Below are 12,249 nucleotides of genomic sequence, written 5' to 3'. Positions count from 1 at the left end.
AGGTCGCAGTAGCTTAAAAAGACGGTTTTAATGCCCCTTGGAAGAGACGTGGAGGTTGCAGTGCTTAACAACATGGTTTAAATGCCCCTTGAAAACGTGGTGGAGGCTGCAGTAGCTTAACAAGACAGTTTTAATACCCCTTGGAGAAGTCGTGGAGGTCGCAGTAGCTTAAAAAGACAGTTTTAATGCCCCTTGGAGAAGTGGTGGAGGTCGCAATAGCTTAAAAAGACGGTTTTAATGCCCCTTGGAAGAGACGTGGAGGTCGCAGTGCTTAACAAGATGGTTTAAATGCCCCTTGGAAGAGATGTGGAGGTTGCAGTAGCTTAACAAGATGGTTTAAATGCCCCTTGGAAGAGCGGTGGAGGTCGCAGCAGCTTAAAAAGACGGTTTTAATACCCCTTGGAAGAGACGTGGAGGTTCTAGTAGCTTAACAAGACGGTTTTAATGCCCCTTGGAAGAGATGTGGAGGTTGCAGTAGCTTAACAAGATGGTTTAAATGCCCCTGGGGAAAGTGGTGGAAGTCGCAGTAGCTTAAAAAGACGGTTTTAATGCCCCTTGGAAAAGACATGGAGGTTGCAGTAGCTTAACAAGACAGCTTTAATGCCCCTTGGAAGAGACAAGGAGATTGCAGTAGCTAAACAAGACGGTTTTAATGCCCCTGGGAAAAGTGGTGGAGGCTGCAGTAGCTTAACAAGACTGTTTTAATTCCCCTTGGAGAAGTGGAGGAGGTCGCAGTAGCTTAAAAAGACGGTTTTAATGCCCCTTGGAAGAGACATGGAGGTTGCAGTAGCTTAACAAGACGGTTTAAATGCCCCTTGGAAGAGACGTGGAGGTTGCAGTAGCTTAAAAAGATGGTTTTAATATCCCTTGTAAGAGACGTGGAGGTCACAGTGGAATAAAAAGACAATATCAATGCCCCTTGAAAATGTGGTGGAGGTCGCAGTAGCTTAACAAGATGGTTTTAATGCCCCTTGGAGAAGTGGTGGAGGTCGCAGCAGCTTAACAAGATGGTTTTAATGCCCCTTGGAGAAGTGGCGGAGGTCGCAGTAGCTTAACAAGATGGTTTTAATGCCCCTTGGAGAAGTGGTAGAGGTCGCAGTAGATTAAAAAGACGGTTTTAATGCCTCATGGAAGAGACCGGGAGGTCGCAGTAGCTTAACAAGACGGTTTAAATGCCCCTTGGAAGAGAAGTGGAGGTTGCAGTAGCTTAAGAAGACGGTTTAAATGCCCCTTGAAAGAGACATGGAGGTTGCAGTAGCTTAACAAGACGGTTTTAATGCCTCTTGGAAGAGCGGTGGAGGTCGCAGTAGCTTAAAAAGACGGTTTTAATGCCCCTTGGAAGAGACGTGGAGGTCGCAGTGCTTAACAACATGGTTTAAATGTCCCTTGAAAATGTGGTGGAGGTTGCAGTAGCTTAACAAGACAGTTTTAATACCCCTTGGAGAAGTGGTGGAGGTCGCAGTAGCTTAAAAAGACGGTTTTAATGCCCCTTGGAGAAGTGGTGGAGGTCGCAATAGCTTAAAAAGACGGTTTTAATGCCCCTTGGAAGAGACGTGGAGGTCGCAGTGCTTAACAAGATGGTTTAAATGCCCCTTGGAAGAGACGTGGAGGTTGCAGTAGCTTAACAAGATGGTTTAAATGCCCCTTGGAAGAGCGGTGGAGGTCGCAGCAGCTTAAAAAGACGGTTTTAATACCCCTTGGAAGAGACGTGGAGGTTCTAGTAGCTTAACAAGACGGTTTTAATGCCCCTTGGAAGAGATGTGGAGGTTGCAGTAGCTTAACAAGATGGTTTAAATGCCCCTGGGAAAAGTGGTGGAAGTCGCAGTATCTTAACAAGACGGTTTTAATGCCCCTTGGAAGAGACGTGGAGGTTGCAGTAGATTAACAAGACAGTTTAAATGCCCTTTGGAAGAGACGTGGAGGTTGCAGTAGCTTAACAAGACGGTTTAAATGCCCCTTGAAAATGTGGTGGAGGTTGCAGTAGCTTAAAAAGACGGTTTTAATGCCCCTGGGAAAGTGGTGGAGGTCGCAGTAGCTTAAAATGACGGTTTTAATGCCCCTTGGAAGAGACGTGGAGGTCGCAGTAGCTTAACAAGACAGTTTAATTGCCCCTTGGAAGAGATGTGGAGGTTGCAGTAGCTTAACAAGACGGTTTTAATGCCCCCTGGAAGAGACGTGGAGGTTGCAGAAGCTTAACAAGACGGTTTTAATGCCTCTTGGTAGAGCGGTGGAGGTCGCAGTAGCTTAAAAAGATGGTTTTAATGCCCCTTGTAAGAGACGTGAAGGTCACAGTGGAATAAAAAGACAATATCAATGTCCCTTGAAAATGTGGTGGAGGTCGCAGTAGCTTAACAAGACGGTTTTAATGACCCTTGGAGAAGCGGTGGAGGTCGCAGTAGCTTAAAAAGATGGTTTCAATGCCCCTTGGAGAAGTGGTGGAGGTCGTGGTGGCTTAAAAAGACGGTTTTAATGCCCCTTGGAAGAGATGTGGTGGTCACAGTGGAATAAAAAGACAGTATCAATGTCCCTTGAAAATGTGGAAGAGGACGCAGTAGCTTAACAAAACGGTTTTAATGCCCCTGGGAAAAGTGGTGGAGGTCGCAGTAGCTTGATAAGATGGCTTTAATGCCCTTTGGAAGAGACGTGGAGGATGCAGTAGCTTAACAAGACAGTTTAAATGCCCATTAGAAGAGACGTGGAAGGTTCAGTAGCTTAAAAAGACGGTTTAAATGCCCCTTGGAAGAGAAAAGGAGGTTCTAGAAGCATAATAAGACGGTTTTAATGCCCCTTGGAAGAGACGTGGAGGTTGCAGTAGCTTAAAAAGACAGTTTAAATGCCTCTTGGAAGAGACGTGGAGGTTGCAGTAGCTTAACAAGACGGTTTTAATGCCCCTGGGAAAATTTGTGGAGGTCGCAGTAGCTTAACAAGACGGTTTTAATGCCCCTTGGAGAAGTGGTGGAGGTCGCAGTAGCTTAAAAAGACGGTTTTATTGCCCCTTGGAAGAGACGTGGAGGTCGCAGTAGCTTAACAAAACGGTTTATATGCCCCTTGGAAGAGACGTGGAGGTTGCAGTAGCTTAACAAGACAGTTTAAATGCCCCTGGGAAAAGTGTTGGAGGTCGCAGTAGCTTAACAAGACGGTTTTAATGCCCCTTGGAAGAGACGTGGATGTTGCAGTAGCTTAACAAGATGGTCTAAATTCCCCTTGGAAGAAACGTGGAGGTTCTAGTAGCTTAACAAGACGGTTTTAATGCCCCTTGGAAGAGACGTGGAGGTTGAGGTAGCTTAACAAGACGGTTTAAATGCCCCTTGGAAAAGACATGGAGGTCGCAGTAGCTTAACAAGATGGTTTTAATGCCCCTTGGAAGAGACGTGGAGTTCACAGTGGAATAAAAGGACAATATCAATGCCCCTTGAAAATGTAGTGGAGGGTACAGTAGCTTAACAAGACGGTTTTAATGCCCCTGGGAAAAGTGGTGGAGGTCGCAGTAGCTTAACAACATGGTTTTAACACAACTTAGAGAAGTGATGGAGGTCGCAGAAGTTTAAAAAGATGGTTTTAGTGCCCCTTGGAAGAGACGTGGAGGTCGCAGTAGCTTAACAAGACGGTTTAAATGCCCCTTGGAAGAGACGTGGAGGTTGCAGCAGTTTAACAAGATGGTTTTAATGCCCCGTGGAAGAGATGTGGAGGTTGCAGTAGCTTAAGAAGACGGTTTAAATGCCCCTCGAAGAGGCGTGGAAGTTGCAGTAGCTTAAAAAGATGGTTTTAATGCCCCATGGAAGAGACGTGGAGGTTGCAGTAGCTTAAAAAGATGGTTTTAATGCCCCTAGGAAGAGACGTGGAGGTCACAGTGGAATAAAAAGACAATATCAATGTCGCTTGAAAATGTGGTGGAGGACGCAGTAGCTTAACAAAACGGTTTTAATGCCCCTGGGAAAAGTGGTGGAGGTCGCAGTAGCTTAATAAGACGGTTTTAATGCCATTTGGAAGAGACGTGGAGGATGCAGTAGCTTAACAAGACAGTTTAAATGCCCATTAGAAGAGACGTGGAGGGTTCAGTAGCTTAAAAAGACGGTTTAAATGCCCCTTGGAAGAGAAATGGAGGTTCTAGAAGCTTAACAAGACGGTTTTAATGCCCCTTGGAAGAGACGTGGAGGTTGCAGAAGCTTAAAAAGACGGTTTAAATGCCCCTTGGAAGAGACGTGGAGGTCGCAGTAGCTTAACAAGACGGTTTTAATGCCCCTTGGAAGAGCGGTGGAGGTCGCAGTAGCTTAAAAAAAAGGTTTTAATGCCGCTTGGAAGAGACGTGTAGGTCACAGTGGAATAAAAGGACAATTTCAATGCCACTTGAAAATGTGGTGGAGGTCGCAGTAGCTAAACAAGACGGTTTTAATGCCCCTGGGAAAAGTGGTGGAGGTCGCAGAAGCTTAACAAGATGTTTTTAATGCCCCTTGGAGAAGTGGTGGAGGTCGCAGTAGCTTAAATAGACGGTTTATATGCCCCTTGAAAGAGACGTGGAGGTTGCAGTAGCTTAACAAGACGGTTTAAATGCCCCTGGGAGAAGTGTTGGAGGTCGCAGTAGCTTAACAAGACAGTTTTAATGCCCCTTGGAAGAGACGTGGAGGTTGCAGTAGCTTAACAAGATGGTTTAAATTCCCCTTGGAAGAAAAGTGGAGGTTCTAGTAGCTTAACAAGACGGTTTTAATGCCCCTTGGAAGAGACATGGACGTTGCAGTAGCTTAACAAGACGGTTTAAATGCCCCTTGGAAAAGACATGGAGGTCGCAGTAGCTTAACAAGACGGTTTTAATGCCCCTTGGAAGAGACGTGGAGTTCACAGTGGAATAAAAGGACAATATCAATGCCCCTTGAAAATGTAGTGGAGGGTACAGTAGCTTAACAAGACGGTTTTAATGCCCCTGGGAAAAGTGGTGGAGGTCGCAGTAGCTTAACAACACGGTTTTAACACCCCTTAGAGAAGTGATGGAAGTCGCAGAAGCTTAAAAAGATGGTTTTAGTGCCCTTTGGAAGAGACGTGGAGGTCGCAGTAGCTTAACAAGACGGTTTAAATGCCCCTTGGAAGAGACGTGGAGGTTGCAGCAGTTTAGCAAGATGGTTTTAATGCCCCTTGGAAGAGATGTGGAGGTTGTAGTAGCTTAAGAAGACGGTTTAAATGCCCCTCGACGAGGCGTGGAAGTTGCAGTAGCTTAAAAAGATGGTTTTAATGCCCCATGGAAGAGACGTGGAGGTTGCAGTAGCTTAAAAAGATGGTTTTAATGCCCCTAGGAAGAGACGTGGAGGTCACAGTGGAATAAAAAGACAATATCAATGTTCCTTGAAAATGTGGTGGAGGACGCAGTAGCTTAACAAAACGGTTTTAATGCCCCTGGGAAAAGTGGTGGAGGTCGCAGTAGCTTAATAAGACGGTTTTAATGCCCTTTGGAAGAGACGTGGAGGATGCAGTAGCTTAACAAGACAGTTTAAATGCCCATTAGAAGAGACGTGGAGGGTTCAGTAGCTTAAAAAGACGGTTTAAATGCCCCTTGGAAGAGAAATGGAGGTTCTAGAAGCTTAACAAGACGGTTTTAATGCCCCTTGGAAGAGACGTGGAGGTTGCAGAAGCTTAAAAAGACGGTTTAAATGCCCCTTGGAAGAGACGTGGAGGTTGCAGTAGCTTAACAAGACGGTTTTAATGCCCCTTGGAAGAGCGGTGGAGGTCGCAGTAGCTTAAAAAAAAGGTTTTAATGCCGCTTGGAAGAGACGTGTAGGTCACAGTGGAATAAAAGGACAATATCAATGCCACTTGAAAATGTGGTGGAGGTCGCAGTAGCTAAACAAGACGGTTTTAATGCCCCTGGGAAAAGTGGTGGAGGTCGCAGTAGCTTAACAAGACGTTTTTAATGCCCCTTGGAGAAGTGGTGGAGGTCGCAGTAGCTTAAAAAGACGGTTTTATTGCCCCTTGGAAGAGACGTGGAGGTCGCAGTAGCTTAGCAAAACGGTTTATATGCCCCTTGAAAGAGACGTGAAGGTTGCAGTAGCTTAACAAGACGGTTTAAATGCCCCTGGGAGAAGTGTTGGAGGTCGCAGTAGCTTAACAAGACAGTTTTAATGCCCCTTGGAAGAGACGTGGAGGTTGCAGTAGCTTAACAAGATGGTTTAAATTCCCCTTGGAAGAAAAGTGGAGGTTCTAGTAGCTTAACAAGACGGTTTTAATGCCCCTTGGAAGAGACGTGGAGGTAGCAGTAGCTTAACAAGACGGTTTAAATGCCCCTTGGAAAAGACATGGAGGTCGCAGTAGCTTAAAAAGACGGTTTTAATGCCCCTTGGAAGAGACGTGGAGTTCAAAGTGGAATAAAAGGACAATATCAATGCCCCTTGAAAATGTAGTGGAGGTTACAGTAGCTTAACAAGACGGTTTTAAAGCCCCTGGGAAAAGTGGTGGAGGTCGCAGTAGCTTAACAACACGGTTTTAATACCCCTTAGAGAAGTGATGGAGGTCGCAGAAGCTTAAAAAGATGGTTTTAGTGCCCCTTGGAAGAGACGTGGAGGTCGCAGTAGCTTAACAAGACGGATTAAATGCCCCTTGGAAGAGACTTGGAGGTTGCAGTAGTTTAACAAGACAGTTTTAATGCCCCTTGGAAGAGATGTGGAGGTTGCAGTAGCTTAAGAAGACGGTTTAAATGCCCCTCGAAGATGCGTGGAGGTTGCAGTAGCTTAAAAAGATGGTTTTAATGCCCCATGGAAGAGACGTGGAGGTTGCAGTAGCTTAAAAAGATGGTTTTAATGCCCCTAGGAAGAGACGTGGAGGTCACAGTTGCTTAACAAGACACTTTAAATGCCCATTAGAAGAGACGTGGAGAGTTCAGTAGCTTAACAAGATGCTTTAAATGCCCCTTGGAAGAGACATGGAGGTTCTAGAAGCTTAACAAGACAGTTTTAATGCCCATTGGAAGAGACGTGGAGGTTGCAGTAGCTTAAAAAGATGGTTTAATGCCCCTTGGAAGAGACGTGGAGGTTGCAGTAGCTTAACAAGACGGTTTTAATGCCCCTTGGAAGAGAGGTGGAGGTCGCAGTAGCTTAAAAAAAAGGTTTTAATGCCCCTTGGAAGATACGTGGAGGTCACAGTGGAATAAAAGGACAATATCAATGCCACTTGAAAATGTGGTGGAGGTCGCAGTAGCTTAACAAGATGGTTTTAATGCCCCTTGGAGAAGTGTTGGAGGTCGCAGTAGCTTAAAAAGACGGTTTTAATGCCCATTGGAAGAGACGTGAAGGTCGCAGTAGCTTAGCAAGACAGTTTTAATGACCCCGGGAAAAAGTGGTGGAGGTCGCAGGAGCTTAAAAAAATGGTTTTAATGCCCCTTGGAAGAGACATGGAGGTCGCAGTAGCTTAAAAAAACTGTTTTAATGCTCCTTGGAAGAGACGTGGAGGTCGCAGTACCTTAATAAGACGGTTTTAATGTCCCTGGGAAAAATGGTGGAGGTCGCAGTAGCTTAACAAGATGGTTTTAATGCCGCTTGGAGAAGTGGTGGAGGTCGCAGTAGCTTAAAAATACGGTTTTAATGCCCCTTGGAAGAGACATGGAGGTTGCAGTAGCTTAACAAGACGGTTTTAATGCCCCATGGAAGAGCCGTGGAGATTTCAGTAGCTTAACAAGACATTTTAAATGCCCCTTGGAAGAGACGTGCCAGTTGCAGTAGCTTAACAAGACGGTTTTAATGCCCCTTGGAAGAGCGGTGGAGTTCGCAGTAGCTTAAATAGACGGTTTTAATGCCCCTTGGTAGAGACGTGGAGGTCGCAGTGGTATAAAAAGACAATATCAATGCCCCTTGAAAATGTGGTGGAGGTCGCAGTAGCTTAACAAGATGGTTTTAATGCCCCTTGGAGAAGTGGTGGAGGTCGCAGTAGCTTAACAAGACGGTTTTAATGCCCCTTGGAGAAGTGGTGGAGGTCGCAGTAGCTTAAAAAGACGGTTTTAATGCCCCTTGGAAGGCACGTTGAGGTAGCAGTAGCTTAAGAAGACGTTTTAAATGCCCCTTGGAAGAGACATGGAGGTTGCAGTAGCTTTACAAGATGGTTTTATTGCCCCTTGAATGAGCAGTGGAGGTCGCAGTAGCTTAAAAAGATGGTTTTAATGCCTCTTGGAAGAGACGTGGAGATCACAGTGGAATAAAAAGACAATATCAATGCCCCTTGAAAATGTGGTGGAGGTGGCAGTAGCTTAACAAAATGGTTATAATGCCCCTGGTAAAAGTGGTGGAGGTCGCAATAGCTTAACAAGACGGTTTTCATGCCCCTTGGAGAAGTGGTGGAGGTCGCAGTAGCTTAACAAGACGGTTTTAATGCCCCTTTGAGAAGTGGTGTAGGTCACAGTAGCTTAAAAAGACGGTTTTAATGCCCCTTGGAAGAGAGGTGGAGGTCTCAGTAGCTTAACAAGACGGTTTATATGCCCCTTGGAAGAGACGTGGAGGTTGCAGTAGCTTAAAAAGATGGTTTTAATGCCCCATGGAAGAGACGTGGAGGTTGCAGTAGCTTAAAAAGATGGTTTTAATGCCCCTAGGAAGAGACGTGGAGGTCACAGTTGCTTAACAAGACACTTTAAATGCCCATTAGAAGAGAAGTGGAGAGTTCAGTAGCTTAACAAGACGCTTTAAATGCCCCTTGGAAGAGACATGGAGGTTCTAGAAGCTTAACAAGACAGTTTTAATGCCCATTGGAAGAGACGTGGAGGTTGCAGTAGCTTAAAAAGACGGTTTTAATGCCCCTTGGAAGAGACGTGGAGGTTGCAGTAGCTTAACAAGACGGTTTTAATGCCCCTTGGAAGAGAGGTGGAGGTCGCAGTAGCTTAAAAAAAAAGATTTTAATGCCCCTTGGAAGATACGTGGAGGTCACAGTGGAATAAAAGGACAATATCAATGCCACTTGAAAATGTGGTGCAGGTCGCAGTAGCTTAACAAGATGGTTTTAATGCCCCTTGGAGAAGTGTTGGAGGTCGCAGTAGCTTAAAAAGACGGTTTTAATTCCCCTTGGAAGAGACGTGAAGGTCGCAGTAGCTTAACAAGACAGTTTTAATGACCCCGGGAAAAAGTGGTGGAGGTCGCAGGAGCTTAAAAAAATGGTTTTAATGCACCTTGGAAGAGACATGGAGGTCGCAGAAGCTTAAAAAAACTGTTTTAATGCTCCTTGGAAGAGACGTGGAGGTCGCAGTACCTTAATAAGACGGTTTTAATGTCCCTGGGAAAAATGGTGGAGGTCGCAATAGCTTAACAAGATGGTTTTAATGCCGCTTCGAGAAGTGGTGGAGGTCGCAGTAGCTTAAAAATACGGTTTTAATGCCCCTTGGAAGAGACATGGAGGTTGCAGTAGCTTAACAAGACGGTTTTAATGCCCCATGGAAGAGCCGTGGAGATTTCAGTAGCTTAAGAAGACATTTTAAATGCCCCTTGGAAGAGACGTGCCAGTTGCAGTAGCTTAACAAGACGGTTTTAATGCCCCTTGGAAGAGCGGTGGAGTTCGCAGTAGCTTAAATAGACGGTTTTAATGCCCCTTGGTAGAGACGTGGAGGTCACAGTGGTATAAAAAGACAATATCAATGCCCCTTGAAAATGTGGTGGAGTTCGCAGTAGCTTAACAAGATGGTTTTAATGCCCCTTGGAGAAGTGGTGGAGGTCACAGTAGCTTAACAAGACGGTTTTAATGCCCCTTGGAGAAGTGGTGGAGGTCGCAGTAGCTTAAAAAGACGGTTTTAATGCCCCTTGGAAGGCACGTTGAGGTAGCAGCAGCTTAAAAAGACGTTTTAAATGCCCCTTGGAAGAGACATGGAGGTTGCAGTAGCTTTACAAGATGGTTTTATTGCCCCTTGAATGAGCAGTGGAGGTCACAGTAGCTTAAAAAGATGGTTTTAATGTCTCTTGGAAGAGACGTGGAGATCACAGTGGAATAAAAAGACAATATCAATGCCCCTTGAAAATGTGGTGGAGGTCGCAGTAGCTTAACAAAATGGTTATAATGCCCCTGGTAAAAGTGGTGGAGGTCGCAATAGCTTAACAAGACGGTTTTCATGCCCCTTGGAGAAGTGGTGGAGGTCGCAGTAGCTTAACAAGACGGTTTTAATGCCCCTTTGAGAAGTGGTGTAGGTCATAGTAGCTTAAAAAGACGGTTTGAATGCCCCTTGGAAGAGACGTGGAGGTCTCAGTAGCTTAACAAGACGGTTTATATGCCCCTTGGAAGAGACGTGGAGGTTGCAGTAGCTTAACAAGACGGTTTAAATGCCCCTGGGAAAAGTGGTGGAGGTCGCAGTAGCTTAACAAGACGGTTTTAATGCCCCTTGGAAGAGACGTGGAGGATGCAGTAGCTTAACAAGACAGTTTAATTGCCCCTTGGAAGAGACGTGGATGGTGCAGTAGCTTAACAAGATGGTTTAAATGCCCCTTGTAAGAAACGTGGAGGTTCTAGTAGCTTAACAAGACGGTTTAAATGCCCCTTGGAAGAGACATGGAGGTCGCAGTAGCTTAAAAAGACGGTTTCAATGCCCCTTGGAAAAGACGTGGGGATCACAGTGGAATAAAAGGACAATATCAATGCCCCTTGAAAACGTGGTGGAGGTTGCAGTAGCTTAACAAGATGGTTTTAATGCCCCTGGGAAAAGTGGTGCAGGTCGTAGTAGCTTAACAAGACGGTTTTAATACCCGTTGGAGAAGTGGTGGAGGTCGCAGTAGCTTAACAAGACGGTTTAAATGCCCCTTGGAAGAGACGTGGAGGATGCAGTAGTTTAACAAGACGGTTTTAATGCCCCTTTTTAAGAGAAGTGGAGGTTGCAGTAGCTGAGGAAGACGGTTTAAATGCCCCTGGAAGAGACGTGGAGGTTGCAGTAGCTTAAAAAGACGGTTTTAATGCCCCTTGGAATAGACGTGTAGGTTGTAGTAGCTTAACAAGACGGTTTTAATGCCTCATGGAAGAGAGGTGGATGTCGCAGTAGCTTAAAAATATGGTTTTATTGCCCCTTGGAAGAGACGTGGAGGTCAGAGTGGAATAAAAAGACAATATCAATGCCCCTTGAAAATGTGGTGGAGGTCGCAGAAGCTTAATAAGATGAATTTAATGACCCTTGGAGAAGCGGTGGAGGTCGCAGTAGCTTAAAAAGACGGATTTAATACCCCTTGGAGAAGTGGTGGAGGTCGCGCTAGCTTAAAAAGATGATTTTAATTCCCCTTGGATGAGATGTGGTGGTCACAGTGGAATAAAAAGACAATATCAATGCCCCTTGAAAATGTGGTGGAGGTCGCAGTAGCTTAACAAAACGGTTTTAATGCCCCTGGTAAAAGTGGTGGAGGTCGCAGTAGCTTAATAAGACGGTTTTAATACCCTTTGGAAGAGACGTGGAGGTGGCAGTAACTTAACAAGACAGTTTAATTGCGAATTAGAAGAGACGTGGAGGTTTCAGTAGCTTAACAAGATGGTTTAAATGCCCCTTGGAGAAGCGATGGAGGTCGCAGTGCTTAACAAGATGGTTTTAATGCCCCTTGGAGAAGTCTTAGAGGTCGCAGTGGATTAAAAAGATGGTTTTAATGCACCTTGGAAGAGATGTGGAGGTTGCAGTAGCTTAACAAGACGGTTTAAATGCCCCTTGGAAGTGACGTGAAGGTAGGAGCAGCTTAAGAAGGCAGTTTAAGTGTCCCTTAGATGAGACGTGGAGGTTGCAGTAGCTTAACAAGATGGTTTTAATGCCTCTTGGAAAAGCGGTGGAGGTCGCAGTAGCTAAAAAAGATGGTTTTCATGCCCCTTGGAAGAGACGTGGAGGTCACAGTGGAATAAAAAGACAATATCAATGCCCCTTGAAAATGTGGTGGAGGTCGCAGTAGCTTAACAAAACGGTTTTAATGCCCCTTGGAAAAGTGGTGGAGGTCGCAGTAGCTTAACAAGATGGTTTTAGTGCCCCTTGGAGAAGTGGTGGAGGTCGCAGTAGCTTAAAAATACGGTTTTAATGCCCCTTGGAAGAGACATGGAGGTTGCAGTAGCTTAACAAGACGGTTTTAATGCCCCATGGAAGAGCCGTGGAGATTCCAGTAGCTTAAGAAGACGGTTTAAATGCCCCTTGGAAGAGACGTGCCGGTTGCAGTAGCTTAACAAGACGGTTTTAATGCCCCTTGGAAGAGCGGTGGAGTTCGCAGTAGCTTAAATAAACGGTTTTAATGCCCCTTGGTAGAGACGTGGAGGTCACAGTGGTGTAAAAAGACAATATCAATGCAA

The sequence above is a fragment of the Phyllobates terribilis genome, unplaced genomic scaffold (genome assembly GCF_046119375.1).
Source record: "Phyllobates terribilis strain yellow unplaced genomic scaffold, ASM4611937v1 Scaffold_23__1_contigs__length_19252631, whole genome shotgun sequence".
NCBI lineage: Eukaryota > Metazoa > Chordata > Amphibia > Anura > Dendrobatidae > Phyllobates > Phyllobates terribilis.
The sequence above is the reverse complement of the archived record's forward strand: the minus strand, read 5'-3'. Positions refer to the sequence as shown.